At 48.7% G+C, this 25,852-nt stretch overlaps 1 protein-coding gene and 1 non-coding gene across 11 annotated transcripts in view; both read left to right on the top strand.

Annotated features, from left to right (window-relative positions):
• The window catches only part of LOC140409050 (protein unc-13 homolog B-like), a 933,512-nt gene that overhangs the window by 369,602 nt on the left and 538,058 nt on the right, over positions 1-25,852 (top strand). The window lies entirely within an intron of this gene.
• trnaa-ugc (transfer RNA alanine (anticodon UGC)) lies at positions 12,943-13,014 on the top strand. The gene has a single exon. It is a non-coding gene; the product is annotated as a tRNA-Ala (tRNA).

Genomic DNA, 25,852 nt, shown 5'->3' with positions numbered 1-25,852 from the left:
AAGGCCTAATTTACTTAGCCTAAGTGAAAATTCAACACTGTCTAGCTGCCTCTTACTCTCTGTACCTCGCCTGCTTCATGGAAGCTGAGATCTGATGGACTATCTTACAGCTCATCATTTGGATGCAGGAATTATAAACTGCCCCCCTTTCCCAACCACTGCTATGGGCAGAATTTTCCCATCCTCCCCATGGCAGGTTTGGTAGCAGGCAAAAATAGAGGGCATCATTCTTCCAAAAGGGAACAAAGTCCACTAACGACCATATTTCCTGGCGCTCGCCGTGCTAAGAAACACATGGCTATTCAACACAATTTGCGTTGAATAAGGGGCCTGAATGGGGAACGCGTGGCTGAGGCGTTTTGTACAGCTTTGTACAGTGGGGAGCTCCGTCGCTGGAACTCCCCAGAGTAGCGAGAGATTCGGTTGCAATTTTTAAATGACGTCCCGATCTCCGAGACCCTCAAAACGATCCCTGACAGCCCCCCCCCCCCCAAGCCCGAACGCATTATGGGAGGGTCCCTGGCCCCACCTCGAAAGCCGCCGCCCCCCCCCAACCACCACACACAACATCCATGCCGGGCACCCCTAGCCTGATCGCGCGTGTGCTAAAAACGCCAGCTTGGCAGTGCCAACCTGACACCCTGGCAGTGCCAGACTGGGCAGTGCTAGGCTGGTACCTACCCAGGTGGCACTGCCAAGGTGTCAGGCTGCTGGTGCCAGGGTGGCACCAGCAGTGCCAGGGCATCACCCTGCTCAAAGGATATGCGGCTGGAGGCCCTCCGAGGCGAAGGGGTTGAATCCCAAAGCCTCAGGTGCCTCAGGAATCTGAACATTAGTTCTGCCTCGCTCTAATATGCAGTTTTGCCAAAAAGTGATCCCGAACGACTATCGTGGTTGGGATTTACATTGCAACACGTTCTCTCAAGGCATGGCAAGCCGGGTAGATCCTGGGAGCGGGTTTCCTGGCTTCCATCGGCCACACTGTGCCACAGCAAGCTGCTTCCCGGTGCAGCGTAGTCGTTGGATTGCTCCCAAAGACTCCAGTAGGTGCTGAAAAATTGAAAACTCACCGGCATAAAACAGTTTGAAATTCTCCCAATGGTGGGCTGCTTCTCCCGCTGCATGGTGGCGTGCACACTATTTGCATTAATTTGCATCTCATGAATGCCGAATGGCTTCCTTCTGCACTGTAGGAATTCTATGCCTTGCTGCAGGACGCACAGATCTTCCATTCCAACCGATCAAAGTTTGACTGGATTGGAGGGTGAGGTGACTTTGGGATCTGGGGGTAGTGCTGGGGGATGGGCTGACAAAGGGAAAGACAAAATGTGGAAAGAGGGCTATGCAAGTGTTGGGTGAGGGGGAAGCTGAGGGTGCATGATCATAGGCAGAGGTGCAATCAGGTGCATGAGATGATGAAAAGTAAAAGACAGACGGAAGAACGAGGAAAGGAAAGTTGAACCCCGGCAAGGCGGCATGAAATGCCCACAATCAAGGCAGTCAAAGTGATCACATCATTCATTGGAAGAGAATGCTTGCGCATTCCAAATGAGGTCAGTAGAGGTCCATGTGGGGCTTGGGTGCCTTGATGGTGGTGGGCTCAAACAGTAGCTGATGACTCCAGTGCGTTGCCCTCAGACCCATGCCGAAGAGAGTGACAACGCTGCTCACAGTTTCCCATGCTCCTATGTAGAGCAGATCATAGGACTTCTGCAGGTGCAATTAAGGCTCCTGGACCACTCAAGTGGATCACTGCAATACACACTAGAGAGATTTCCTGCATGATCACAGTTTTCTGTGCATTCTCAATCTGGCTGTGCAAAACGAAGGACCAGAGGATGGAGTGTGATGCTGGTGTGAAAGTGTTTGAGAGAATGTGCCACCTGCCAGTGGGTGCATGAAAGCATGCCTTTGTGCCCAGACTCTTGGAATGAAGGTTTTGAGGGCATGGTGGTTGAGTCAGGGTACAGACTTATTGCTGAGGCTATTAGCCTTTTGATTCAGCGTTCTGAACATCTTGCTCAATCTTATGAAAACTTGTTTGCTGGACTGGCATTACATATGGTTCCTGGACCTTCAAACCCGTTAGCTGATGGCAGCTAGACAAATCAGCTCCCAACCCGCCACGCGATTCAGAGAGATGCTCCTTTGTACATAATTAATGAGGCTACAATCGGGTGCACGATCACACTATTCCAGCCAGTGGGAACAGCGGCAGCAGAACTGCCCACCACCAGACCTCTAAAGAAAATGGAGAATTCTGGCATGAGTCTGAAAAAAGGCTGAGCTGAACTTCTGCAAGAATATTGTAATTGTGGCCTAAGCCATGACTTGTATAATTTTAGGATAATCTGTTTATTTTCTGTTTATGTTTATAAACTACTGATCTTGAAGTCGATGCACCACATTTACTTTATAAATATACCTGGTTTCCTCAAAGAACTCTGTTGTCAGATATGGCTGGTCTATTATGAATCTGTGCTGGTTATGCTAATTAATCCAGGTATTTGCATGTATTAGTCCTATTCTCTATTAAGGCAATCAACTGAAAACAGCTGTTCAACGCTAGTCTGTTCCCTGTCACTAAGGTGACAAAGCTGATTTTGTATCCAAACTGCCACTTTCCCTTTTATTCCATGGGCTTTAACTTTCCTAGCAAGCCTATTGTGCGGTGCTTCGTCAGATGCTTATGCGATGCCCATATATACCACATCATCGCACTGCCCTAGACAAACCTCTGTTACCTCTTCAAAAATCTCAGTCAGTTTAGTCAAACATGATTTAACCAACCTATGCTGGTTTTCCTTAATTAGTCCACTTGAATTTTTCACATGATGTTAATTTTGTCCTGCATTATCACGTTTGAAGGTTTCCCCACCACTGAGGTTAAACTGATTGGTCTGTTTTTGCTGAGTTTATTCGTGCACCCTTTTTGAACAAGGGCGTAACATTTGCAATTCTCCAATTATTTGGTACCGCCCTGTATCCAAGGAGAATTTAAAGATAATGGCTACTTCCTCTGAAATTTCCACCTCCGGAATCTTACATGGTTTCTAAATTTGCAGATGACACCAAATCAGGCAGTGGAGTAATAATAAGTGTAAGTAAAAATATAGGAATTAATAAACTTCCCTAATGGGAGTGTAATTGGCAAATGACTTTTGTTAGCAACACAAGTTAATAAGCCCACAATGAAAAGATAATCAAGCACTGGGGTTTCATTTCCAGAGGATAAAATTGCAAGGTAATGAAGTCACGTTAAACTTGATGTGATGAGAGATGTATATTGTATATTATTATGGCTATGTTTTCTGTGTAGTCAAAGAAAACTGTGCTGTGTGTGTGAGAAAGAGAAACCGGGGTTAATTCAACAGGGGGCAGATTACTAGAGACATGTTGTATGTGAGGTCTAAGGGTGAAAGGTTAAAGGTGTTAAGTTTGGGCATTTAAAATGAGGGGTTGTGTTGGTTTTGATTTACAAGTAAATAGGCTGGGTCTGAAATTTGCATTGAGAGATAAGTAGGAGGTGTTGTGGAACCATAGACATGGAAACATAGAAAATAGGAGCAGGGAGAGGTCATTCAGCCCTTCGAGCCAACTCTGCTATTATTATGATCATGGCTGATCATCTAATTCAATAGCCGGATCCTGCCTTACCCCCATAACCTTTGATCCCCTTTGCTCCAAGCGCCATATCGAACTGCTTCTTGAAAACATACAATGTTTTGGCTTCCACTACTTCCTGTGGTAGTGAATTTCACAGGCCAACCACCCTCTGGGTTAAATGTTTCTCCTCATCTTTGTTCTAAATGGTCTACCACGTATCCTCACACTGTGGCCTCTGGTTATGGACACCCCCGCCATTGGGAACATCCTAATTGCATGTGCCATATCTAGTCCTGTTAGAATTTGCTAGGTTTCTGTGAGATTCTCTGAACTCCAGTGAATACAATTTAAAAAAAATATTTTTATTGAACTCTTAACTTTTTATTTCAAAAATATACAACCAAAACAATACCAACACCCATATCAAAATTACAAACAACAGCAGTAACAGTAACCCCCCCCCCCCAAAAACAGAAATACAACCCAAACAAACAATCTCCTCCCACCCCCTCCCTGCCAAACCCACCCCCATCCTCCACTAACAGTTAACAGTGACCAATTCCTTAAAGTGAAAAATGAAAGGCCGCTATCCAGGGTAGAACCTTCAATCGATACCCTTCACTGTAAATTTTACCTTCTCATGGTGCAGGAACTACATCAAGTCACCTAGCCACGTTGAGGCACGAGGTGGGGGCCTGTCTCCAACTCAGCAGAATTTGCCTCCAAGCAATTAATGGAGCAAATTCCAGGGCATCTGTCCCCGCACCCATCCTCCCCTCTGGCCAATCCGAGACCCCAAATAGAGGCACTAGCCGACAGGGCTCAAAATAAATATTTTGAATTGCCGGTGTGCTAAAGAAAGACACCCAAAAACCCACCAACTTGGGGCCGGATCAGAACATGCGCATGTGATTTGCGGGCCCTCTCGAACACCGCTCACACCTATCCTCATTCCCCTCAAAAAATCGACTCATTCTGCACTTGGTGAGCTGTGCCCTTAACACCACCTTCAGCTGAATCAAAATCAACCTCTCACAGGAGGAATTAGCATTCACCTTGCAGATGGATCCACTCCACACCTCCTCCTCCAAAATGGGTCCCAGCTCCTCCTCCCTCTCCTCTATCGGGGCCTACTCCTCCCCAAGATCTGTCGATCTAGCCCGGATGGGCTGCCCTCTTCTGACCCTGCGCATGGAAGAATCCTCTCCAATAAAGTGGACGGTGGCGCTACCAGGAATGCCGGGAATGTCCTCCGAACAAAATCCCGTACCTGGAAATACCTAAACGTATCTGCACCCACCAGTTCTGCTGTCTCCTTCAACACCTCTAAGCTGACAAACTGCGATGCTCCGCCCCCTCAAAAACAGCATACTTACACGCCGTGTGGACGGCCTCAGGACGTCACCTGAGACCCTTCCCCAATGCTCCGCCCCCGATGGGCCAAGTCCCCGACGGCATAGCTCGCGTGTGCTTACACCGTTCGAGAACTCGCGTGGCGGCTGCGGACTGTGTCCAGCGCCGCCACAGTCGGTGGGGGAGCCGTTCCGCTGGCAGGGGGGGGCTTCGGCGGGGGCTGGGGAGACTGGTGCTGGGTGGTCAGGGGGTAGCGAAGCTGGTTACAGGTGGGCAGTTTTTGGCAGGCCGGATCCGCTCGCAGCCGGCGCCATGTTGCACTACTTCCGGCTTATTGTATTTCTCCGATTATTGTATGAGCCAGTCCTGTGAAGCACCATGGAACATTTAATTACATTAAAGATGATGTATAAATATGAGTCGTTTTGTAAATTGTAAATAAATCTTTTAGTTGTATTAATCAAAAACATTAATTCTTCACGATTTAATGTTTAGGCATGTTTACTCCAATTACAATGACTAATTAATTTAACTAAGGAAATGTTGACTTTATCTGAAGACTTCCGGAATTCAAAAGAGAAAATATTTTTTTATAAATTTAAAGTACCCAAATAATTTTTTTCCAAATAAGGGCCAATTTAGCATGGCGTAGAGGTCTACCATGCAGATCTAGTGAAGTCTCGCAACACTAAGACGGAGTAGAAATTTGAGTTAATCGTCTTGGATGCAAATATGAATCTTTTATTGCCTCCACTAGATTTCAATTGAGAGAAACTTAAATCTATTCTCAATAAAGCCCTGCCAGCAAAGGACTTAAAGAGAAGTAATTTATAAAGCAATTTTATTTTCAAAATAATACAGAAATGGTTTCTTGCTTACGGCAAAACAGCTTGCACGAACTTCAAGAGTTAGAGTGGAAAAGTGAAAATATGAGAATAAATATAGCGAGTAGCTAGATCAAAGTATAGAGTGATCCCGGAATAAAATGGCTGTGTGGACCCTCCTGTTTTAAGGAGAATGTTATCAGTCTGAAGCCATCTGTCTACACCTCTATGTCGTCCTAATTGGTTTGGGTGAGAATCAAATACATTTGATTCGATGATTAACTGTCAATTCTCAATGTGCAACATAAGTTTTGAATGTTTCATGTTTGAATATTTGTGTATGCTATGGAATGCGATTTTGTGCTACAATCAAGACTAGTTTTTACTGGTTTTCTGCTGACTTTATTTTATCCATATTCTGAACAATGGGGTCTTCATATTGCTATGGTGCTTATTTCAACCTTGATCTTGACTACTGGTATAGTTCATTTCTTAATATGAAACTAACTTTGAAATCTGTTCATTAGAACAATAGTTTGTTCATATTGTCAGCAAAAATGTTGTTTTTATCTCCAATTTGTTTGTGGATGTGTCAGGCTTTGTGCTTCTGTTTAAGTTATGTTTTTTGTCATGACCTAAAGTTATGAATACTGAAATCCTTATTTTAAAATGGGTATTAAAAACTGGGCTTTAATATTTACATTAAAATAACCTTTTACCTATCTGAAAATAGTTGATTACCTTCACATGGCCAATCCACCTACCCTGCATAACTTTGGGTTGTGGGGGTGAGACCCACGCAGACAGGGAGAATGTGCAAACTCCACACGGACAGTGACCACTGGCTGAGAGCGAACCATGATCCTCTTTTCTTTTTAAATGTTTTTTATTCCAAACTTATGCAAAAGGTTACAAAACACAAACAATTTGTTGAACAAAACTCCCCAGCACACAACTGTACAGTTTGTACAAAGTTTTTCCCTTTTTCGCCCCCCCCGGCGATGTACAGCTCCTCAAACACAGCCACAATCATCCCCCACCTTGCCTTGAAGCCCTGCACTGAATCCCTAAATTCGTACTTGATCTTCTCCAGCCGAAGAAAGTCATACAAGTCACCCAGCCAGGCCGTTACCCCCGGAGAATTGCCGATCGCCACTCCAACAGAATAACGTCGCCAGACAATCAGAGAGGCGAACGCCACAACGTCTGTCCTGTCTCCTTCCCACCACCGCCTCACCTTCTTCTCCACATTCGCTGGCCAGTAATAATGTAGCAGGTTCGGCAACGCCAGCCCTTGCTTATGCCTCTATCTCTGTAATAAGGTCCTCTTAACCCTGGGCACCTTCCCTGTCTACACAAAGTCCGAGATAATCATATCCAGTTTTCAAAAGAAGAACTTGGATACAAAGATCGGAAGTGTCTGGATTATGAACAGAAACCTCGGCAGAACGTTCATCTTCACCACTTTGACCCTCCCTGGCAGAATCCGATGCAGCGTTTCTCACCTCTTCAGATCCTCCCTAACCTCCTTCACCAGCTTTGTTAGATTCCATTTATGTAGCATCACCCATTCCCTCGCTACCTGAATGCCCAAGTATCTAAACCTCTCTCTGGCCATCTTAAATAGTATCCCCCCAAGATTGGCTCACCAATCCAACTCGTTCACCGGAAACCATTTGCTTTTCCCTGCATTTAACCAACATCCCGAGAATGGCGCAAACTTCCCCAACAGGCCCATGATCTTCTTCATGCTCTCCAGCGGATCCAAAACATACAATAGTAGATCGTCCGCATAATAATCTTTATTAGTGTCACAAGTAGGCTTACATTGACCATGCAATGAAGATACTGTGAAAAGTCCCTAGTCGCCACACTCCGGCGCCTGTTCGGGAACACTGAGGATAATTCAGAATGTCCAATTTACCTAACAGCATGTCTTTTGGAACTTGTGGGAGGAAACCGGAGCACCCGGAGGAAACCCACGCAGACACTGGGAGAACGTGCAGACTCCGCACAGACAGTGACCCAAGCCAGGAATCGAACCCAGTGCTGTGAAGCAGCAGTGCTAACCACTATGCTATTTTCAAGCCAATGACACCCGATGCTCCCTTCATCTCCTCATAATTCCTTGCCGCTCTGTCGACCTTTAAGAGCCATTGCCAGAGGCTCTATCACTAGCGAAAACGGGCACCCTTGCCTTGTTTCCCTATGTGGCTCAAAGTTCCGTGAACCCATGTCATTGGTCCGCATACTCGTCATCGGTGCCACATATGACAGGTGTACCGTTGCCACAAACTTCGTCCCAAACCCGAACCTTCCCAGGACCTCAAACAGATACAGCTACTCCATCTGGTCAAATGCCTTCTCCGCGTCCATGGACACCACTACCTCCGGTACCTGGGCTCTCAACGGGGTCATGATCACGTTTAACAACCTCCTTGTATCACTAGAAAGCTGCCTGCCCTTTACAAAACCTGTTTGGTCCTCCGCAACCACCCCAGGGACACAACCTTCCATCCTTCCAGCCACCAACTTAGCCAGCACTTTCACATCTGTATTTAACAACGATATGGGCCTACACGACCCACATTCCAACGGGTCCTTCCCCTTCTTTGGTATCAATTTGATCGTTGCCTGCGTCATCGTCTCCGGCAGCTCCCCCTTCTTCTGTGCCTCATTAAACACCCCCAAGAGATCCGGTGCCAGGACTGTTGCAAACTCCTTATAGAATTCCGCCGGGTTACCATCAGGCCCTGGGGTCTTCCCCGACTTCATATCGCTTATACTGTCCAGTATCTCCCTCAGCCCATGGGGCTCATCTAGCGTCTGCCTCTTCTCGTCCTCCAACTGTGGAAACTCCAGTTTGTCTGAGAACCGTACCGTGTCCCCATCTTCACTCCCCAGGTCCCCCCTGAAACAGCTCCTTCTAGCAATCCCTAAACACTATAATTTATCCTCCCCAGCTCCGACACCACAAAACCTGCCCCAGACCGTATCTTCAGTATTTCCCTGGAAGCGGTCTGCCTCCATAGCTGATGCGCTAACATTCGACTCACCTTCTCCCCGTATTAGGACTGCACCCCTCTTGCCCTACGCAGCTGTCCTACCACCGTCCCTGTCTTCAACCTATCAAATTGCCCCTGTAATGTTTTCCTCCTTGCCAATCCCTCCATGTTGGGCGACCTCGAGTACTCCCAATTTACCTCCACTATCTCATTCATTAGCCATTCATATTCCTCCCTCCTTTCCCTATCCTCATGTGCCTTGAACAAGATAATCTCCCCTCAGACCACTGCTTTTAGTGCTTCCCAAAATGTGGCCACTGACACCTCCACTTTTTGGTTCACTTCTGCATCATTTTTTTTTTTTAACAAACAATTTTATTGAGGTTTTTTTTGGCATTGTAAACAGTTATAGCTAACGGAAATGTGCAAACTTCAATTTAAAACCATCAATATAAAACCACTACTTCAATGAAACCATACTGCACATGCCCGCTCTGTTCCCCTAGACACTACCTGCCTATTTATCCCTCCTACTCTACCCTAACCCCCCCCCCCCCTGCTGACGTTCACTCCCCCGCGAAGAAGTCGATGAATGGTTGCCACCTTCGGGCGAACCCCAATACAGATCCCCTCAAAGCGAACTTGATTTTTTTCCATACCCAGAAAACATGACATGTCCGAAAGCTATAGTTCGATCTTCGGGGGTTTTGAGACCCTCCATGCCAGCAGTATCCGCCGCCGGGCTATTAGGGAAGCAAAGGGCCAGAACATCTGCCTCTTTCTCCCCCTGGACTCCCGGGTCTTCCGAAACCCCGAAGATTGCCACCTCTGGACTCATCACCACCCTTGTTTTGAGCACTCGGGACATGAACCCCACAAATCCCTCCCAGTGCCCCCTAAGCTTAGGACATGCCCAAAACATGTGAACATGGTTCGCTGGTCCTCCCGCGCATCTAGCGCACTTGTCCTCTACCTCAAAGAATTTGAGCTACCGTCATGTGGGCCCGGTGAACTACCTTAAATTGAATCAGGCCGAGCCTGGCACATGTTGCGGTTGAATTTACCCTACTCAGGGCTTCCACCTCCATCTCCCCGCCGAGCTCCTCCTCCCATTTGAGTTTCAGTTCCTCCGTCTGGGACTCTTCCCCCTTCATGAGCACCTTGTAGATATCCGAGACTCTACCCTCTCCTCCTTCTCCTCTAGAGACTATTCTGTCCTGGATCCCTATTGGCGGGAGGCGTGGGAAGGATGGGACCTGTCTGCGTACAAAGTCCTGCATCTGTAAGTACCTAAAGTAATTTCCCCTTACCAGCCCAAATTTCTCCTCCAAGCCCCTCAAACTTGCAAAGCTCCCCTCCAGGAACATATCGCCCACCCCCGCCTGCCGCCATGTTCGAAACCCTCCATCCATGTTCCCGGGGGCGAATCAATGGTTATCACATATTGGAGCCCAAACAGACGCACCCACCCCCCCTACATGCCTCCTCCACTGGCCCCATATCTGCAGGGCCGCCCCCACTACCGCGGCTGGTGGAGTACCTGGCCGGTGACAGCGGTAGGGGAGTCGTGACCAGGGCTTCCAAACTGGTGCCCCTGCACGAAGTCGCCTCCACTCACTCCCAGATAGATCTCGTACCCGTTCTGAAGTGTACAGCTTCCTATAGAAGTCCCAAAATACCTTATTCAGTCCTGCCGGGTCCTCCACTCTGCTTCCCTCCCCATCAACCACTCTACTTATTTCCCTGGCGTCCTCCCTCTTCCTGAGTTGCTGCGCTAGCAATCTGCTGGCCTTCTCCCCATGCTCATACACCACTCCCCTCGCCTTCCTAAGTTGTTCCACGGCCCTACTCGTGGATAGCACCCCCAATTCCACCTGCAATCTCAGTCTATCCTTGAGTAGGTCCTCCCCCGGGGACCCCGCATGCTCCTCATCTATCCGGTGAATTTCCCAAACCAATCTGTCCATTTCTGCTCTGTCCGCCCCGACCCTGTGAGCCTGAATTGAGATCAGCTCCCCCCTCACTACTGCCTTCAGCGTTTCCCACAGGGTCACTGCTGAAACCTCCCCCGTATCGTTCACCTGCAATTATGTTCACCAGCACCACTCTTCTCCCCTCCAGCTTGCCCCTTACCATAAGGAATCTGCCCCTGCCGTCTGCGACTACGCCCTCCGCCTCAAATTGAACCCGCTTATTAATCATAATTGCTACCCCCCTGGACTTAGAATACAAGTCCGAGTGGAAGACCTGGCTGATCCAGCCCTTCCTTAGCATAGTCTAGTCAGACACTTTCAGATGTGTCTCCTGCAACATAATTATGTCCGCCTTTAGAGCCCGCAAATGCGCGAACACACATGCCCTTTTAACTGGCCCATTTAGTCCCCTGACATTCCAGGTGATCAGCCTGGTTGGGGGCACAACCCCCCACCCCGCCCGTCAGCCATTGCCTTTCTTGGGCCTGCCCCCGGCCCATGTGCCGTGCGCCCCCTTGTCTCACTCCCATTGTTTCCCCGACCTCATCTCCCCACTCCCCAGCACACCATCCCCACTCCGACCTACTGGAGCAGTCTCACTAAGATGGGAAAGATCAAACAAGATGTAAACATCAAACAGCAACACGAGGCTGCTCCAGGTACAATACAGTTCCAGCTGTGTACACAGAAAAGTGTTAACCCACGTCCCTTTCTGAGCACCAAAAAAAAAAGAAATATATAACACCGCAATACAAGGAGGAGGGAGGGGGGGGTGGTGATACCCTCCCCCCACAGGCAAAAACTTCCCATAAAAAAATACACAAGGCACCTTTAAAGCAGTAAACAGTCGACCTGCAGTCCAGGGACAGTAAGCGTCCCTTCAACCAGTAATTCTCGGACCCTAGCTCACGTCCGTGGGTCCTTTTTTCGAGACCAGCCCCTGATCCCTCACAAAGTCCATCGCTTCTTCGGGCTCGGAGAAGTAGTGATGTTGGCCCTGATGCGTAACTCAAAGACGGGCCGGGAAGAGCAGACCACACTTCATCTGCTTTTTGAACAACACCTCTTTAACTTGTTTAAAGGCTGCTCGCTGCCTGGCCACCTCCTGGCTTAGGTCCTGGTAAATGCGAAGAACCCTGTTATTCCACGTGCTGCTCTTAGCGCTCTTCGCCCACTGCAGCACCCACTCCTTCTCCACAAACCTGTGGAACCTAATCACCATCGGACCGGGGGGCCCCCCCGGACGCACCTGTCTCGCCTGAACTCTGTGTGCCCCCTCCAGCTCCAGGGGTTGCGGACAGGCTTCAGCCCCCATCAGCTGCATCAATAGGTCCGCCACGAACGCTGTGGCATCAGCTCCCTTCCGACCCCTCCGGGAGGCCGATGATCCTCAGATTTTGTCTACGGCACTATTTTCCAGCTCCTCTACTCTGTCCAGCAGTCTTCTCTGTCTCTCCTTCATCCCGTCGACTTCTAGCGCAGCAGTCGTCTGGGCGTCCGCCTGCTCCTCCACCGCCTCTCCCAGCTCCTTAACTTTTTCGCCCTGGGCATCCAGTCTCTGGTTCAGCTGATCCACTGCCTTCTGAAGTGGGTCCAAGTTATCCCGCTTCAACGACTCAAAATTGCTCTTTATCACCTGCAGCATGTTTTCCAGCACCTGCTGGATTGCCGGGACCGAGGTCCGCAGGCCCACTCATCTTTGCTCCCGGGTCAGCTTCCCCTGCACCATGCCTTTGTCCCTTCCTCTCCCGTTTGCGCTGTTTTCTGCTCTCCCGCAGTTCCATGCAGCTCTGCCCGTTCCTCAGCACCTCTGTGGCCGTCTTTCCAGCGCTCCGCAGTCCCGCAAAACCGGGGAACCAGGTCCTCAAATCCCGCCGGAGTGAGAGCCCCCGAATGTGCGGCTCACTCACTCATTGCCGCCACCGGAAGTTCTTCTACATCATCTTTAATCACAGCCCACATCTTATCACAAAACCCTCTATCTGCCACTAACCCTGAATTGAGCCTCCATCCCGGCCTCTGCTCCAGAAGACATCGGAGCAGAATTAGGCCACTCGGCCCATCGAGTCTGCTCCGCCATTCAATCACGGCTGATATTTTTCTCATCCCCATTTTCCTGACTTCTCCCCATAACCCCTGACCCCTTATTGATCAAAGACCTATCGATCTCTGTCTCTGTGCAGGGATGTAGCTCAGTGGTAGAGTGCATGCTTTGCATGTATGAGGCCCTGGGTTCAATCCCCGGCATCTTTAGTGCTGGTTTAGCTCAGTGGGCTAGACAGCTGGTTTGTAATGCAGAACAAGGCCAGCAGTGCGGGTTCAATTCCCGTACCAGCTTACCTGAACAGGCGCCGGAATGTGGCGACTAGGGACTTTTCACAGGAACTTCATACTTGTGACAATAAAAGATTATTATTATTACTTAGAGACAGTCAGTGATTTGGCCTCCACAGCCTTCTGCGGCAAAGACTTCCCCAGATTCACCACCCTCTGGCTGAAGAAATTCCTCCTCATCTCTGTTTTAAAGGATCATCCTTTTAGTCTGAGATTGTGTCCTCTGCTTCTAGTTTTTCCTACAAGCGGAAACACCCTCTCCATGTCCCCTCTATCCAGGCCTTGCAGTATCCTGTAAGTTTCAATAAGATCCCCCCTCATCATTCTAAACGCCAGTTCCATCCTTTTAAACTCAACCGTTCCTCATATGACAAGCTCTTCGTTCCAGGGATCATTCTTGTGAACCTCCTCTGGACCCTTTCCAAAGCGAGCACATCCTTCCTTAGATACGGGGCCCAAAACTGCTCAGAATACTCCAAATGGGGTCTGACCAGAACCTTCTATGGCCTCAGAAGTACATCCCTGGTCTTGTATTCTACCCCTGTCAACATGAATGCTAACGTTGCATTCGCCTTCCTAATTGCCGACTGAGCCTGCACGTTAACCTTAAGAGAATCGTGAACAAAGACTCCCAAGTCCCTTTGTGCTTCTGATTTCCTAAGCATCTTCCCATTTAGAAAATAGTCTATGCCTCCATTTCTCCTTCCAAAGTGCATAACCTCACACTTTTCCACATTGTATTCCATCTGCCACTTCCTTGCTCAATCTCCTAGCCTTTCCAAGTCCTTCTGCAGCCCGCCTGCTTCCTCAATACTACCTGCCCCTCTACAGATCTTTGTTTCATCTGCAAACTTCGCAACCGTGCCTTCAGTTCCTTCCTCCAGATCATTAATGTATATTGTGAAAATTTGTGGTCCCAGCACCGACCCCCGAGGCACACCACTGGTCATCGGCTGCCATCCTGAAAAAGACCCCTTTATCCACACTCTCTGCCTTCTGCCAGTCAGCCAATCCTCTATTCATGCCAGGATCTTATCCTTAACACCATGGGCTCTTACCTTATTTAACAGTCTCCTCTGCGGCACCTTCCAGAAAGGCCTTCTGGAAATCTAAATAAATCACGTTACTTCCTCAAAGAACTCTTAACAGATTTGTCAGACACGACCTTCCCTTGACAAGTCCTATTTTATCATGCACTTTCAAGTACTCCGCGATCTCATCTTTAACAATGGACTCTAAAATCTTACCAATGACTGAAGTCAGGCTAACCGGCCTATAATTTCCTGTCTTCTGCCTCCGTCCATTCTTAAACAGGGGTGTTACATTAGTCACTTTCCAGTCCTCTGGGACCCTTCCTGCCTCCAGTGATTCCTGAAAGATCACCACCAGTGCCTCAACAATCTCCTCAGCAATCTCTTTTAGAACTCTGGGGTGTAGTCCATACGGTCCAGGTTATTTATCCACCTTCAGACCTTTCAGTTTCCCCAGAACCTTCTCCTTAGTAATGGTCACTGCACTCACCTCTGCCCCCTGGTTCTCCTGGAGCTCTGGCATCCCACTGGTGTCTTCCACCGTGAAGACTGATGCAAAGTAACTATTCAGTTCGTCTGCCATTTCTTTGTTTCCTATTTATACTTCTCCCTATCCTGTCCCTATCTAAACCGAATCTCTAGGCAGTGGGGCGCAAGGTACGAGATTACTATCCCCACACATGAAACGCAACGGGTCCACCATACCCATCTTTTCCAAAACCCGCCCACCTCCTTTGCCATTCGTATGCTATCCATTGACCCGGGACTCAACCTATCTACCCTCTGCTCAAGGACACAATTAAAATCTCCTCCCATAATCAACTGGTGCGTGGCCATGTCTGGAATCGCTGACAGCCACCCCTCATAAAACCTACATCTTCCCAATTCGGTGCATAAACATTCACCAGTACCACCGGCGTCCCTTCTTTTTTTTTTTTAAATATGTTTTATTGAAATTTTTTTCCCAAACAACAATTTTTCCCCTCTTACAAAGCAAACGCAACAATAACAATACAGAAATTTTTAACAATACACAAGTAACAAAACCCCTTTATCTTTGACCTAAACTAAACTAAACCCCCCCCCCCTTCCCCCTGGGTTGCTGCTGCTGGTCATCTGTCTTCCCTCTAACGTTCCCCTAGGTAGTCGAGAAATGGCTGCCACCGCCTGGTGAACCCTTGAGCCGATCCTCTCAGGGCAAACTTTATCTGCTCCAGTTTAATGAACCCCGCCATATCATTTACCCAGGCCTCCAGTCCGGGGGGTTTCGCCTCCTTCCACATGAGTAGGATCCTGCGCCGGGCTACTAGGGACGCAAAGGCCACAACGTCGGCCTCTTTCGCCTCCTGCACTCCCGGCTCTTCCGCAACTCCAAATAAAGCTAACCCCCAGCCTGGTTTGACCCGGGCCTTCATGACCCGCGAAATCACTCCCGTCACTCCCTTCCAATACCCTTCCAGTGCCGGGCGCGCCCAAAACATATGTGTGTGGTTTGCCGGGCTCCCGCCACACCTCCCACATTTGTCCTCCACTCCAAAGAACCTGCTCAATCTTGCTCCCGTTATGTGTGCTCTATGTCGCACCTTAAATTGAATCAGGCTAAGCCTGGCGCATGAGGAAGAGGAATTTACCCTGCTTAGGGCATCAGCCCACATACCCTCCTCTATCTCCTCCCCTAGTTCTTCTTCCCACTTTCCTTTTAGTTCGCCCACCAACTCCTCCCCCTCTTCCCTCATCACTCGGTAAATCTCTGACACCTTGCCCTCTCCGACCCACACCCCTGAAAGCACCCTGTCCTGTATCCCCTGTGTCGGGAGCAACGGAAATTCCCTCACCTGTTGTCTAGTAAACGCCCTCACCTGCATATATCTCAAGAAATTTCCCCGGGGCAACTTATACTTTTCCTCCAATGCTCCCAAGCTCGCAAAAGTCCCATCTATAAATAAATCTCCCACCCTCCTAATTCCCAACTGGTACCAGCTCTGAAATCCTCCATCCATTCTTCCTGGGGCGAACCTATGGTTGTTCCTGATTGGGGACCCCACCAGGGCTCCCCGCACCCCTCTCTGTCGCCTCCACTGTCCCCAGATATTCAATGTTGCCGCCACAACCGGGTTCGTGGTAAACTTTTTAGGTGAGATCGGTAGCGGCACCGTCACCAGCGCCTCTAAACTCGTCCCTTTACAGGACTTTCTCTCCAGTCTTTTCCACGCCGCTCCCTCACCCTCCATCATCCATTTACATATCATTGCCACATTGGCGGCCCAATAGTAATCGCCCAAGTTCGGTAGTGCCAATCCTCCTCTGTCCCTACTACGCTGAAGGAACCCCCTCCTTACTCTCGGAACTTTCCCTGCCCACACGAAGCTCGTGATGCTCCTGTCTATTTTATTAACAAAGGTCTTAGTATAGGACCGGCGTCCCTTCTAATATCCAACTCACCATCATATATCTCCCACCCGGGTCCCTCACTTCCTTTGCACTCAAAAACCCCATTTTATTGCTATCAAAATTGCCACCCCCACGACTTTGAATCAAACCCCGAGTGGAAAACCTGACCCACCCATCCCTTCCTTAGCCTAACCTGGTCCTTCATGCGGAGGTGGGTCTACTGCAGAAAGACCACCTCCGCTTTTAAACTCCTTGGGTGCGCAAAAACCCGAGATCTCTTCACCGGTCCATTGAGCCCTCGCATGTTTCATGTCATCAGCCGTACCAGGGGTTTACGCCTCCATTACCCCCTACCATCCAGCATCCTTCCCTTTCGGCTCTACCCCCGTTAATTTCACCCGATACCTGGCACATCCACGATGGTCCCTTTCTCCGTCCCTGACCATGTTTCTTCTCCAACCTCACTGCGTCACATCCCCTCCCTTCCCCTCCCCACCTCTCTGTCTTCTACCTCACCTCACTCCCGTTCACCAGCGTTACCTGCCATGGTGACAACTCCTGCCCCAAGGCTGCTCCTACTGACTTCTCCCACCCTCACTTCTGTATTCTGCAAAGATGGCTCCCTGCAGACCGCACCCTCCCTCACCCAAACAAAGACTCATATCAAACCACAGATCACTTCCCCAAAGACAAACAAAAAGAAAAAGCACAGCCATAGGCAGCAGGAGGAGGGGGGGACAGTTGTCCTCTCACCAACTTATCACCCTGTTACCATGTTGACCCACCGGAAAAATAGAAAAAAAAACTCCACATCGGAGGAAAAGAAATCCCCCCCCCTCCCTCCAAACCCCACTCTACCCGCATTCTCCATTACCTCAAGTGCCAGCACCTCCGCCTCCTAAAATTGTTTAGGTCTCCCCAGTTTATACTCCTTAATAAAGTCAATTGGCGCTTCTGGGGTCTCAAAGTAGTATTCCCAACCTTTATAAGTCACCCATAGTTTTGCCGGGTACAGCACCCATCCCTATTTTCCTGCTCCTCCACCTTTGCCCTCAACATCTTGCAAAGGTCTGCTAAGAGCCCCACCTTCGCCTCCAGTGCCACCACCCGATCGCTGCGGCCTAACATCACCCTCTGGATCACTCAGATCTGCGACTTCCAAGCATTTCTCCACCCTTTTGTTCGCTCCCTTCAGGGGTGCCAAAGCCCCTTCGATGGCCTTCGACTGATCCTCCTGCATCTCCTTCCTCTACTGGCGGGACTCTTCCTTGATGAAGGCCATCAACTGTTCCATCTGAGGCTTTGCTACTTATACTGACCCTTCCCCTCAGCCATCTTTCCACTAGCTGCTGTGCCACAGATCCCTTCCAACACCTTGGCCAAGTCCTTCACCTTCTGCCGGGTTTGCTAACCAGCAGACATTCAACTCTCGGGGGGAACTCCTCCTCTGACCTACTGTTACACTTTTCCGTCTAAATTACACCCGATTAGGGATAAAAAGAGTTCTTCTCTACGCCTTCAAGCAGGAGCTGCCCTGTCTGCGACCACTCACATCAAGGCCGCTACCGGATTTTGAACCCGGGCCCTCGGCGCTGTGAGGCAGCAGTGCCAACTAGTGCTGCCCCAAAAGAGAAAATGTTGTGCAGAGCCATGGTCAGATCCTACTTGCAACAGTGTGTTTGGTTTTCGGTACTGTACTGAAATAGGATATGTATGTCTTGGATTAGTTGCAGTACAGATTGACCATAATGATACATGGGCCTAAAAAGTTTAATTGACAGGTTGCAAAAATGTGGCTTTTATGTTCTTGAATTTAGAAGGTAGGTAGTTGATCTTATTGAATTGTTTAAAATGATGGAAGGATTTAATGGAGTTGATGCAGACATAATATTTCCTTTGGTGGGGAAAGTCAGGTGGTGGTGGGTGGGGGGTGGGGGTGGTGGTGGTGGTGGGTGGGGGGGTGGGATACAATCTTAAAATTGTTGTGTTGGGTGCTCTGCTACACAGACGAACCAACACGGTTGCGGGTGGTGCAACTCAGTTTTATTACTAACATATATTTACAATGGTAAACTGGTTATTGTGGTTCGATCATAACCCTTGAATCTGTGGACCTATTCCTAACACTATCTTGGAGTTGCACTCAGCACATGGTGGATGTCTGAGTGGCTTGTTGTGAGCTCTGTGCCCTGAGCTGTCTCCTGCTGGAATGCGCGGGAAGTGTCGTGTTCCCCGTTTTATAGTGTGTATGCTCTTGCCTGTGAATGGCTGTGGTGTTGTGTGTGTATTGATTGGTCCGTTGATCTGTCCATCAGTATGTATGTGTGTTTGCACCATGATGTTTACCTGAATATCATGACATCCCCCCTTTTTTACAAGAACATGTGCCTATATGGTTATAAATAGAGATGTGTACTGAGTGCAGCTGAATGTGTGTGTGCAATATCTACAGCATGTACATGAGGCTAAACTGTATACAAGGGGTGATGTCAGGTGCGACATATCAACGGGATTGTACCATAAACAAAAGACGGGGAAATGTTGAACGTCAAAACGAACACCTGTAACGACAAGGAAAAATAGAAACATATTAACACAGTGGTATTATGCATCAGTGAGTTCAATGTTCAAACAGGCTCATAAGTCCAGTCTAGTAGGTGGGTGACGAATGCGGGTTGACCGCCTCAAGGGTGGGTCAGGATCCACCGGCTGAGGAATGGGCCTGGCCACGGGCTACGACGGAATGGGCATGGTGGCAGGAAGCTCCACCAAGTCGACATCAGGAACAACAGGAGGGCGTGGCACCGGTGTAAGTTCCCGTAGCGAGCGTGGAAGCAGGCGAAGAGCCCGCCGATTTCGCCTGCGAATGGAGCCATCAGGCATGCGAACCAGGAACGAGCGGGGAGCCACGCGGCGGAGAACTTCGGCAGATGCTGACCAGACACCACCTGGTAGGTGGATGCGGACGTCGTCTCCAGGCGTCAGGGCAGGAAGATCAGTTACCCGTGTGTCATGTGCCATTTTCTGGCGAACAGGTGTTGCATCCTGTGCAGTACCGGCGCATGGTTGGTTGTGGGGACCGGAATGGAAGGCACAGTGGGCCTGAGGGCGCGACCCATTAACAGCTGGGCTGGTGAGAGGCCAGTGGCTAGTGGTGCCGAGCGATACGCTAGCAGGGCTAGGCAATGTCACGAGATGTGTCGAAAAACGCCAATACCGGTGCTGTGGTGAGCTTAAGTTTGAGCTCCTCCCATTCCTGCTGGTGTGTGTGTAGCCACTGGAACTCCATGGACTTCTTGACGAGGTGGCGCAGAGCTGTCATGTGGGAGGCAAGATTGGGAATGAACTTCCCCAGGAAGTTGACCATGCCTAGGAAGCGTAGCACTGCTTCCCTGTCTGCCGACTGCGGCGTGGCTGTAATGGCGCTCACCTTGTCTGCATCCGGACGGACCCCTGACCGGGAAATGTGGTCCCCCAGGAACTTCAGCTCGGTTTGGCCGAAAGAACACTTGGCTCGGTTGAGGCGCAGGCCGTTTTCACGTATGCGCGCAAAGACGCCCTGGAGACGATAGATGTGCTCCTGTGGTGTGGTGGACCAGATGATGACGTCGTCCACGTAGATGTGCACCCCTTCGATGCCTTCCATCATCTGCTCCATGATCCTGTGAAAGACCTCGGATGCCGAGATGATGCCAAATGGTATTCTGTTGTAGCAGAACCTGCCGGAAGGGGTGTTGAAGGTGCACAGCTTTCGGCTGGACTGATCCAGTTGGATCTGCCAAAAACCCTTCGAGACATCCAGTTTTGTAAAGATTTTAGCCTGGGCCATTTTGCTCCTGATCTCTTCCCATTTGGGTATGGGGTAGTGTTCCCTCATTATGTTGTTGTTGAGGTCTTTTGGATCAATGCAGATCCGGAGCTCGCCAGAGGGCTTCTTAACACACACCATGGAGCTGACCCATGGCGTGGGCTCCGTGACCCGGGATAGCACCCCTTGGTCCTGGAGATCCTGCAGCTGCTGCTTGAGGCGGTCTTTGAGTGGCGCTGGGACCCTGCGAGGTGCGTGAATGACAGGGGTGGCGTCCGGTTTGAGTCGTATTCTGTAGGTATAGGGCAGTGTGCCCATGCCTTCGACTGCCTCCTGGTTGTGAGCGAGGAGCGATTGAAGCTGTGCCCTAAATTCTGCATCCGGGAAGTCTGATGTGCCTTCCGGAGACAGAGCGTGGACCCGCTGCACGAGGTGGAGAACCTTGTATGCCTGTGCGCCGAGCAGGGAGTCCTTTGATGATCCGACTATTTCGGATGACAGTGTGGCCGTGTATGTGTTGTGTGTCACCTGGAGCTGGCAGGATCCCATGGCCGGGATAATGTTTCCATTGTAGTCGACCATCTTGCAACGGGATGGCCGAATTGGTGGTCTGACCTTAATGGAGTAGAAGGCTGACCATGCTATGAGGTTGGCGGAGGCGCCAGTGTCCAGACGGAATGTTATCGGTGATCGGCTGACCGTTAGGGTGGCACACCATTCATCACCCGGATTGACACTGTTCACTTGCAACGGCTGGTGGGTCCTGGCTGGAGACATCCGGTTCCTATCAATGACCGCAACACGGAAGGCGTCCCGGTTGTCTGTGTCACTGGTCTGGATATCGTCCGGGCATGACTCGTAGTAAGGAGGCTGAATGGTCCGCACGTCCCTGCGAGGTTGTCTGAATTGGGGAGCATTGGCAGGTTGAGCTGCTCGACAACAGGCAGTGTAGTGGCCCATCTTGCCACAGCGGAGGCATTGTCGGTTTTTTGCCTGCATTGCCGCTTTAAATGTGCGGCTCTGCAGTTGCCGCACATCGTGACGTCATGGCGTTCGTTGCGCCACCGCGCATGCGCAGTTCAGTCTTGTATCAAGCGCACCTGCGCATCACGTCCCTCTGCGTCGACGTCTTTTTTGGCGCGCACAAACGCGGGAGGCCGCGGAAAGCAGGCAAAATGGCCACCCTCGTCCGGGCCGTGGGCCGGGAGGAACTCGATCGCCTGGACCCGTTTGGCCTCGTAGGATGCCTGCCTCACCGATCCAGCCGCGTAGGACACCTGCCGCGCCGACTCGGCCGCTTGAAATTGGGAGTAGCGGCTGGTCGCGTTTTCATGAAGGACACAGGCTTCGATTGCGGAGGCTAGGGTGAGGCCTTTAATTTTGAGGAGCTGCTGGCGTAGGGTGCCCGAGGTGACCCCAAAAACAATTTGGTCCCGAATCATTGAATCTGAGGTGGTGTCGTAACCGCAGGACTGCGCGAGGATACGGAGGTGTGTAAGGAAGGATTGAAAGGGTTCATCCTTACCCTGCAGGCGCTGCTGGAAGAGATACCTCTCGAAACTCTCGTTTACCTCGACGCTGAAGTGTTGGTCGAGTTTGAGAAGGACCGTCTTGTACTTGGTCTTGTCCTCACCTTCCGCGAACACCAGGGAGTTGTAGACATGGATGGCGTGTTGCCCTGCCGTGGAGAGGAGGAGGGCGATTTTCCTTGTGTCCGAAGCGCGCTCCCTTTCGTTGGCTTCCAGGAAGAGCTGGAAGCGCTGTTTGAACAGCTTCCAATTGCCGCCGAGGTTTCCAGCTATTTGTAGCGGCTGCGGCGTGCTGTCGGTGTCCATGGCGCAGGATGGCAGATTCCTGAGGATTCGTAGGTAGTTCTCACAGTTACCGGGTTCCAATCCTGGTACTATGTTGTGTTGGTTGCTCTGCTATACAGACGAACCAACACGGTTGCGGATGGTACAACTCAGTTTTATTACTAACATATATTTACAATGGTAAACTGGTTATTTTGGTTCGATCATAACCCTTGAATCTGTGGACCTATTCCGAACACTATCTTGGGTTGCACTCAGCACATGGTGGATGTCTGAGTGGCTTGTTGTGAGCTCTGTGCCCTGAGCTGTCTCCTGCTGGAATGCGCGGGAAATGTTATGTTCCCCGTTTTATGGTGTTTATGCTCTTGCCTGTGATTGGCTGTGGTGTTGTGTGTGTTGATTGGTCCGTTGATCTGTCCATCAGTATATATGTATGTTTGTGCTATGATGTTTACCTGAATATCATGACAAAAATTAGAAGTAATCCACACAGGAATGTTATCGGGATGCACATTTTCATACAATGGGTAGTGGAAATCTGGAATTGGCTCCCCCCAAAATGTCACTTGAGACTTGCAAGACTGGGACCTACATTTTTATTACATAAAGATATCAAGGAATATGGAGCAAAGATGGGTAAATGAAGTTGGGGCAAAGATCAGCTATGATCAAAAAGAATCACCCAATAGGTTTGAGGGGTTGAATGGCCTACTTCTGTTCCAATTCCAGTTTTTGAAAGCGTGTGTTCAATGTAAAATGAAACCAGGTCTAATCCAGTAAGCAGATTACTTCAAGTAGTGTAAATTTTAATCCTTACAATCATGTAACTCTGCAAAGGAAATTACAGAAAAGGTATAGCTTTCAAATGATGCACGCACAATCCCTTCATGAAATGGCTGAATAACTGTAGAATAAGAAAATGGTTCTCACGAATAATAATATAATGTGCTGCAGACCCAATGTGCCGTGTTTTTTTTTTTGGGGGGGGTTGGGGACAAGGCAGTTAAGACAATAAATGGAAAGTTGCCTCTAAAATCCATGCCAGTTTGTCTGCCAAACCTTGAATTCTGATAGTTCCATCTGAGCTCAGACGTACAAAATTGTCATGTATCACGCATCCTTGAATACCTTAATGTTGTTTGAACACAGAGCTGTTTAAATCTAAAGCTGAATCAAATGTAATTTACTTCTGAAATACAAGGATAATGATTTCCTGTATTAAGCTGCAAAGGCTTCTTTTTGGGAAAGGGTATTCTGGTCGATGATATCTACTGAGTACGAAAACAATTTTTTTCAGCTAGCACCGACGCAATGAACCAAATGGCTTCCTTCTGTGCCGTGTAATTCTGTGATTCCATAATTCAATCATCTAGGTATTTCCTTGTGCTCTACTAGTAGTTGAATGTATCATTCTAAATTTTACAGCAAATAAATTACAATGTGCAATGGAGCGACATAAAATGTAATTTTAAAAAGATTTCCAAAAATGCCTCTTATTGAATGTCAGCTCACATATTCAACATTGAGGTGAGTTAGTTCAAGTTTTCAGTATTTTAACGGGCATTGGTCAGACTTATACTGTCAAACTCTTCATTAAAATGAATGTCTCTCATTTCAGGGAATTAAAATTATAAATGAGGAAGTTGGAATAAATGGAAACAACATCTTTATCTATAGGATAATGAGCTTAAAGTATATTTCCAGCAATATATTTAAAATGAACTGCATGAATTGATTCAATAAATTAATACATTTCTGGAGCAAGAAGGAATTCAGAGACATGCTAGAGTTGATCTTTGCAAAGGGGATGCATTTGTTGGGCTGTATGGTCCTTTCCTATGGTAAAATATTGTGTATCCTATATATTTTAAAACCCTGGTGAAATTATACCTTTCAAGTGAAATAATAAACTGATTGTAGATATCTTTGGAAATGTGATCAGTCATGAATCATCTGTATATTTGTCCCGACTACCTATCTTGCTGATTATTGATAGTAATTCATGAATAGAAGGCAGGAGTCAGATTCAGTGAAGATTTACAGGCTAATGTTCTTATCTAACAGCTTGCGCTTCCTGTGTTTATTCAGAGAAACTCCATGAAACCGAGAGCAGCTTGTTTAAATGCGCTTTTGCATAAATTAGTTAAAATCAGTTGCTAGTGTAGGTGTTCTAAAATATCAGTGCAGATGGTCCAGTAATGAAGGCCAGCAGGAAGATTGCTGCCACTGCAGAATGCTTAGAATTGCATTTCTTTATCAATGTCTTCATGCAGAGCTCATGGTAGTCACTGTTGGCCATTGACTCTTTAAATGTTTCACTATCTAGATGGTAATCCTGATGAAGGATAGTGGGTGCGATTCTCCCAAAAGGGAACAAACTCCCCTGGTGAGCGTGTTTAGCCGTTTGTTCCCCAGCGCTCCAGCCCGATCATGCACACACAAAAAATGCCAGCCTGGCACCTTAGCAGTGCCAACCTGGCACCGTGGCAGTGACCATGCCAGATGGCAGTGGCACCTTGGCAGTACCAGGCTGGCACCCAAGTGGCACTGGCAAGGTGCCAGGCTGGCAGTGCCAGGGTGCCCAGGTGGCACAGCCAGAGCACCATCCTGCCCAAAGGGCATGCAGCTGGGGGCCTCCGATCCCCTGGGAGACTCCTACAAGTGCAGTTCCGTCTCGTCCCTGTTTGTGGGGACCAGTGCTGAACATCGCTCGTCCGAGGTCTCTAAGCCAAAGGAATGAATCCCAAAGCCTCAGGTACCTTGGGAATCTGCACATTAGAATGAGGCTTACTGCCTCACTCGGATATGTAGATTTGCCAGAAAGTGATCCCGCACACAATGAATGGGATTTACATTGCAACATCTCGCAAGATCACATTGGATCGCGCAAGGCATGGCGAGCTGGGTAGATCCCAGGAGCGGTGCTGCGGCAAACTACTTTTCCAGCACAGCATGGCCCTTGGATTGTGCCCAGTGTTAAATTGTCTTAAAAGGCTGTTTCAAGTGTTTACAATAATGCCTAAGGAGCTAATATTAATTTATGACATTGCACTTACACTTGCATTTCTCAAGTTCATATTTGTGATATACCAATCCCAGTGATGTTCACATCTGGAAATTGTGAAGCGAGAGAGAAAGCTGTTTTGTGGTGAAAGCTGCTTTACTGGACTAGTGATCCAGAGATAGAAACTAATAATCTAGAGGCATTAGTTCAAATCCCGCCTTGGCAGCTGGGGAATTTAAATTCAATTGATTGAATAAATCTACAATTAAAAAAAAAAAAAAACCTCCTATCAGCAATGGTGATCTTGAAGCCACTCGCTAATATTTGTCCAAGTGGCGTCAAGGAGTCTTGTATTGTAACTTTCAGGTTGACATCTTGGCCTGAATTTTTAAGATGGCAGGGGAACACATCCAAATTTCTGCCATCTGCCATGGTAGGAACCCAGGTCTCCATCCAATGGCAACATCACTAGGCCTCACTCAGGAGGAAGTCCCACCTTGGAGAGCAGGACTGGGGGAGGCAGTGGCATAATGGTATTGTCGCTGGACTAGTAATCCAGGGACCCAGGGTAATGCTCTGGGGACCCAGGTTCGAATCCCAACATGGCAGATCAAGAAGTTGAATTCAATAAAAAAAATCTGGAATTAAAAGTCTAATGATAATTGAACCATTGTTGATTGTTGTAAAAACCCATCTGGTTCATTAGTGC

This window comes from Scyliorhinus torazame, chromosome 3, assembly GCF_047496885.1.
Source record: "Scyliorhinus torazame isolate Kashiwa2021f chromosome 3, sScyTor2.1, whole genome shotgun sequence".
Classification (NCBI taxonomy): domain Eukaryota; kingdom Metazoa; phylum Chordata; class Chondrichthyes; order Carcharhiniformes; family Scyliorhinidae; genus Scyliorhinus; species Scyliorhinus torazame.
This window is presented reverse-complemented; position numbering and strand designations above follow the sequence as displayed.